The sequence below is a fragment of the Molossus molossus genome, unplaced genomic scaffold, assembly GCF_014108415.1.
Source record: "Molossus molossus isolate mMolMol1 unplaced genomic scaffold, mMolMol1.p scaffold_m16_p_12, whole genome shotgun sequence".
Lineage (NCBI taxonomy): Eukaryota > Metazoa > Chordata > Mammalia > Chiroptera > Molossidae > Molossus > Molossus molossus.
Genome location: NW_023425347.1, coordinates 88007349 through 88014041, shown reverse-complemented (window position 1 = coordinate 88014041; position 6693 = coordinate 88007349). Strand labels below are relative to the sequence as shown.

At 50.2% G+C, this 6693-nt stretch overlaps 1 pseudogene; it reads left to right on the top strand.

Moving 5' to 3' along the window:
• Positions 1 to 766: 766 nt before the first annotated feature.
• LOC118627349 lies at positions 767 to 864 on the top strand (annotated as a pseudogene).
• The last annotated feature ends 5829 nt before the right edge of the window (positions 865 to 6693 follow it).

Sequence of the window (6693 nt, the reverse complement as noted above, 5' to 3'; positions counted from 1 at the left end):
GCTTTATTGGGTACACTCCGGGCGGGTTCACAGACTCGGGGGGTCGAGTCCGAGAAGCTGCGCCCAATGCTGGGGTTTGTGATTTTTATATCTGCGCCTGTGGCAGAGGGAACTTGTTGTTAGGGTTAGGTCCTGAGGGGCTACGCATGGGGGCCCCTGGAATGTGAGTCTATTGTCCCGGAGGAAACAGTTCCTGGACTAGGACAGGAGAATGGGACAGGAGTTGATCTATGAGTTTGGGGCAAACAGTTCCTGAAACGGTGGGAGTTTAGGTTGGGTAAGCAAGGTAACGGCTGAACAGTTTGCTTGGCTCCAGTTCCCAGGCTCTCGGACATCCTCCACTAGATTATTGAGCTTTTTGAGGGCAAGAACTGTGATTTCTTTCCTCAGGGCTCAGTACCTGGTCTGGCACAGAGGCAGAGCTCAGGAAATGCTTTTGGGAATTGCCATCAGCTGGGCAGGCCCTAGCTAGTGTCGGCACTGCGGGCATGGGGCTCTGGCTCTGGCACCACCACCAGGAAGCTGGTGGCCCGTGCCCATCTCTAGGCAAGTGCTGTTTGCTCAGCCTCGAATGTCTGTCTCCCTTCAGTCTAAAAATCCTGCTCATCCCTCAAGGAGCTCATTGCCCTTAATGTGTGATGAGAGGGCTGCTTTGGAGTCAGACAGACTTGAGTTCAAGTCCCGGCTCTTCCACGTGTTACTCGTGTGATTTGGGCCAAGTCACAGAACTTCCTCAAACCTCAGTTTCTTTAAAATGGCAAATGCGGTGTTCGCTTCGGCAGCGCATGTACTAAAATTGGAACGATACAGAGAAGATTAGCATGGCCCCTAAAAATAAATAAATAAATAAATAAATAAATAAATAGGCAAACACGGAGTGCCTATTATGTGCTGGGCATTTTTCTAAACTTTTCATATCTTAGCACCTCTAGTTCTTTTTTTTTTTTTTTTTAATCCTCATCCGAGGACATTTTTCCATTTTTTGTACAGACAGAGTGGGAGGGAGAGAGAGGAAGAGAGAGAGAGGGAAACATCGATGTGAAAGGGACACATGGAGTGGCTGCCACCCGCACGACCAACCAGGGCCGGGGACAAACCACAACCGAGGTACATGCCCTTAGCGGGAACCGAACCCGGGTCTCTCCGGACCGCAGGCGGACGCTCTAACCGCTGAGCCAAACCGGCCAGGGCGGCACCTCTAGTTCTTTCATTCCCCGTCTGAGGTGATGGATTATTATCCTTATTCTAGAAATGAGGAAACTGAAGCCCAGACAGGGTAAGTGCTGCCTGAGGCATGGCTAGGAAGAGGCGGAGCTGGGGTTGGAACTCAGGCAGGCTGGCTCTAGACTCAGTGCTCTTCGTACTCTACTGTCCTGTGCCTGGCAAAATGGGGACGATACTAGGACCTTCGTGCGGACTGGAGCTGGTGTAGTCCAGTCTTACCAGAGAATCCTGGATCTTGGGGCCAAGTGCAGGGAATGGGGCTGTGGCTAGTTCAGGATGGTGCCCACTTGGCTCTGGCTGCCCTTTGGGCTCTCTCTGCCTGGCGGAAAATCTCTGCTCATAATGCTCGTTTGTCCGGATGTGGATCACAGCTTCTGCATTCTCCACACGCACTGCCTGGGCCCGGCAGGGATGGAGGGGGACGACCCAGGCTCCAGCCAGGCCAGGGAAAGCTGCTGGGAATGAAGAAGTCGGAGTGGCCTAGTTTCTAGAAACCCCCCCTCTGCCACTGCCTAGTTGTGAGAACTTGGGCAAATCACCATCTCCTAGGACCTCAGTTCCTTCATCTATAAAATGGGGACAGTCATGGTACCTACTTTATGGTGGTATAAGGATGAAAGAGGATACACACACACACACACACACACACACTTTTATTATATATATATATATATATATTTAAAGATGCTATATTCTTCTTTTTTTTTTTTTTTTATTCTCACCGGAGGACATTTTTCCATTCTTTGTTCAGATAGAGTGAAAGGGAGAGAGAGGAAGAGAGAGAAACATCGACGTGAAAGGGACACATCGAGTGGTCGCCACCCGCATGACCCAACCAGGCCCGGGGACAAACTGCAACCGAGGTACATGCCCTTAGCAGGAACCAAACCCGGGTCTCTCCGGACCACAGGCCGACGTTCTAACCGCTGAGCCAAACCGGCCAGGGCGAAAGAGGATGTATTTTGCAGTATGTGTTGTGGGCACTCAATAAACGACAGTTAGTTGTTATTCTCATTCTGCTGTGTGCTCAGCCAGGCTGCCTGGGGTTCAGTCCCAGCTCTGCCATTTCCCAGCAGTGTGACCTTGAGCAAGTTACTTAATCTCTCTGCTCAGCTCCTCATTTGTAAACTGGGGCCAATGACAAAACAATAACAAAGCAACTGTGTGTCTGGCACATTAAAAGTGCTCCACAGCCCTGGCCAGCGGTGTTCAGTGGTTAGAGAGCTGGCCCTTGCATCGAAGGGTCACAGGTTTGATTCCTGGTCAAGGGCATGAATGTGGGTCGCAGGTTCAATCCCTGGCCCCAGTTGGGGCACACGCGGGAGGCTACAAGTCCATGTGTCTCTCTCACATCGATGTCTCTCTCCCCACACCTCCACTGTCTCTAAAAATCAATAGAAAAAATGTCCTCAGGTGAAGATTAACAACAACAAAATAAGTGCTCTATAAGTGTTAGTCCTTCTTGTTATTATTCTCCAGCTATAAGACCCGAGGCGACAACCTGCCCCTTGCCAGGCCTCAGTTTTCCCCTTTTTTTTTTATCCTCACCCGAGAACACTTTTGCACTTATCTTCAGATAGAGCGGGAGGGAGAGAGGAAGGAAGAGAGAGAGAGAAACATCAATGTGAGAGAGACACATCGAGTGGCTGCCACCCACATGACCCCAACTGGGGCTGGGGACAAATTGCAACCGAGGTACATGCCCTTAGTGGGAACCGAACCCGGGTCTCTCTGGTCTACGGGCCAACACTCTAACCGCTGAGCCAAACCAGCCAGGGTAGTTTCCCCATTTGTTTAGTGAAGCTTAGACTTGACTGTAGGCGCCATTTGCTAACATTCTGGGCCTCCACCCACCCTAATGACTCAGTCCCCCTAGGGAAGCCAGGTGCCCTTTCATGAAGGGCAGATACTGGGTCCTTCTTTTTTTTAATTTATCTTTGTTGTTGAGAGTATTACAGATGTCCCTCCTGGATCCTTCTTGCTCCTGCGCAGGGCTCTGTCCCCAGAACCTGGCCTGGACCTGACATATGGCAGGCCCCCACTAAATGTTTTCTGAATTAATGTTTTTCATGAAACAAATACTGACTTAGTGCTTTCTACGTGCCAGGCACTCTTCTGAGTGCTTTACAGATATAAATGCGTTCACTCCTTGTAATCTTGTGGGGTGGACTATTATTACCCTCTTTTTTTTTTTTACAGATGAAACAATTGAGGCAGACAGTTGACATCGTGTCCAGTGATTCAAACCAGGGCCCTCCAGCCCCAGAGATAATCATCTGACTTTCTTTGACTCTGTTCCCTTCGTTCAGGAGTTGGGGCGAACTGGGTACCCACCCATCCTGGCATCTGTTACTCATCTCCTGGGATAGGATTCTTCCTTCCTCGGGGTGAGAGGCGGGGGCTGGCTGTGGGATGTAGGGACCTGAGAAATGGGCCCAGCCTCTGGGGACAGCCTGCCAACGCCTGCCTCTCAGCCAAGTCCGAAAAGCAGCCTGGGCACAGCTCACAACCTGCTGTTCTTCCAGAGCCCAAGAGGAGAACAGGAAAGCCAGGGGCCTGGCTTCGGTGCTGAGTCACGGAGAGGTGGGGTGAGCAACCAGGCCGGGAAAGTGAGCAGTATGTCAAATTCATCTTTCCTTCTCTGGATACGCACTGGAATAAGGCCGAGCCCAAGGGCCAGGGGCCTGAATCTACCTGACCCGGAGCCTCAGATGCTCAGACTACGGGGGAGGAAAAGCGGGTGAGATGGAAGCCTGGTCACAGAATCCCTCTAGGAAGAAGGTCTTTGCATGGCTAACTATGTTGGTGGTGGCCCTGGGTGCAAAAGGCACACCCGCCTCCGCCCCCATCCCGCCACAGCCTGGAGAGCTGGAGGGCTTGGGGGAGGCCTTGGGTAAGGAAGTAAGGGGAGACTTGAGACCCCAAAGCAGGAGGAGGGAATGAGAGTAGAGAAATGGAGCCTGAAGAAAGAGCAGTCTGGCTGAGGTCCAGAAGTTCCTGGGGTGCAAGTGTTTGCTGTACTTTTAAGAACCAGGATATTTAATATTCAAATTTCAGTTGTTTAGAGGTGGTTCCTTCCACTGTCACCCCTTGCGGACTATCTGCCAGAGCCGCCTTGTGGCTGTGGTCTATTTGAGTGGGAAGGATGGGGCTGTGTCCCAGCAGTGGGGGTGGCAATGTGGACAGCATTGATTAGAGCTAGATTATGTGGGTTTGACAAACTTACTACCTGTGTGAACTCAGGCTCCATCAGGGACTCTCTGGGCCCTGGTTTCATCTCTAAAATGAGAATAATAATATAAAGACTAATTTTTTGAGTGCCTACTATGTGCTAGGCACTGATATAAGTACCTTGTATGGGTTATCCTATTTTAATGCTTCCTATGACCCTGTGAAGTAGGTGCTATTTTCAGATAAGGAAATAAGCAGAACTGGCCAAGTTTACGCAGTAAGTAGCAGAGCTGTGACAACCCAGGAGGTCTCACTCCAGAAAATGTGCTATTAACTGTGACACAGACCGCATCTACCTACTAAGGTAGTTGTGAGTGTTAAATGAATGTATGCATGTAAAGCTCCCAGAACAGTTTCTGGCACATAGTAAGTGCTCAATAAATTGGATATGAGCTCTTGTGCTATGATTAGTGAAAGTGAACACCCAACTCAAATGGCTTAAACATTAAGGGAACTTCTCATTTCACCACCAAGAAGTCCCAGGGCATTCCTGGCCTCAGGATCAATCGATTCAGTGGTTCACTGATGACATAAGGACCCAGGAGCTTTCTGTCCCCTGCTGTACACGTTTACTTCCCCAGCAAGAGAAAGAGGCTGTGCCCCTAGCCAGACATTTAAGACCTTCCCTTCAGTCTGATTGAGCAAGGTGTAGGGTATTGTGGATGCAACTTTAAGAGCTAGTGACTCTTGCCAGCTCGAGGCCCTGGGGGGACCCCTGGGTCACACAAATAATTTCAGTACAATGTGCTCATCTAGTGTCCAGTGGTGCTGGATCCAGAGAAGGAAGAGGTTTATTTGGACTGAGGGTGGAGGTGTGTTTGTGGGAGGATCCCTGGAGACTTTGCCCTTGAATCCTGAAATATGAGCAAGATTCCCTCACCCAGTAAAGCTTGGAGAGAGGGTCAGCAAAGATCTGTGGGCTTCAAGGAAGCTGGGGCTTGTGGGCAGGGTAGGGCCTGGGGCTGGGGGAGGGTGCAGACAAGGCCCTCAGAACACAGAACTTGATCCTCCCCACCTCTCTGTAGGGCTGGCAGGACCAGCAAAATCACAACGAATCATACTGAGGGCTTACTACATGCAATGCATACATTTCAAGGCATTTCATCCTCATGACAGCTCTATGAGGAAGTGTTCACTCCTCTTTACAGACAGAGAAAATGAGATGCAGAGAGATTAAGTAATTTGCCTAAAGTCACACGGACAGCAAGGGCAGAGCTGGGCCATGAACCCAGGCAGTCTGACCCCAAAGCCAGTGCTTTTCACATGCCCTGAACCTCTCTGCCAAGCCCCTATCCCGACAGGGTGAAGGCAGCCGAAAGGAGAGAGAAGACCCAGGCAGGCAGGGGACCTGCAGGCCTGCATCTGGCAGACAAAGGCGGGAAGCCAGGCTTTTGTCCGAGGGCCAGAAAGGCGGCTCCTTCCTGGAGCCTGAGAAACGGGGTGGAGGTGGGGGAACTACTGTGCGAAGGGCCTCTAGAGCCAGGAGATCTTTGCTTCATAGGACTTGACTTTGAGTCTCCATTTTCTCTTTCGAAGGAATAATAGTTCTCATTATTTCAAATTTCATGCCATTAGGGCGGGGCAGCTGGAACACAGTAAAGAATACCAAGATGCTTTTTACCATGTCACTCAAAGGTTACTTGCTTTTCTTTCTTTTTTGTTTTCTTTATTGATTTTAGAGAGAGAGGAAGGGACAGGGAGAGAGAGATAGCAGCATCGATGAGAGAGAGCATTGATTGGCCACCTCCTGTATGCACCTCACTGGGGATCAGGCCCATAACCTGGGCACGTGCCCTGACGAGGAATCGAACCTGTGACCTCTCAGTGCATGGGTCGACGCTCAGCCACTGAGACACACCGGCCGGGCCTTTTTTCTTGTTAAAGCAGAAACCGTGGGTTGAAAATGGCAGCAGTGATTGCCTTTGCAGCATCGCTTTTTGTTCCGCTTTTCTGCTTTGGGTTTTTCCCCCAGTAGTCTCTACAATAAACACATTTTTGCTTTTTAATGGGCAAAAGAAGAACATTAACATTCATTTTTTAAATTCCTCCATGGGCTAAAGCTACGTAAACCTATGCATATATGCACAGCATGTCTTTGGAAGGCAAGCCAGGAAAATGACCAAGGCCTGGAGAGGGAAACGAGAGACCGGAGCCGTGGGGAGGGGTGCTCTGTGCTGAGGCTCTGTGGACTGCTAGAATTACTACTCTATCTTACCTTATGCTTGCGTAACCGCTGAA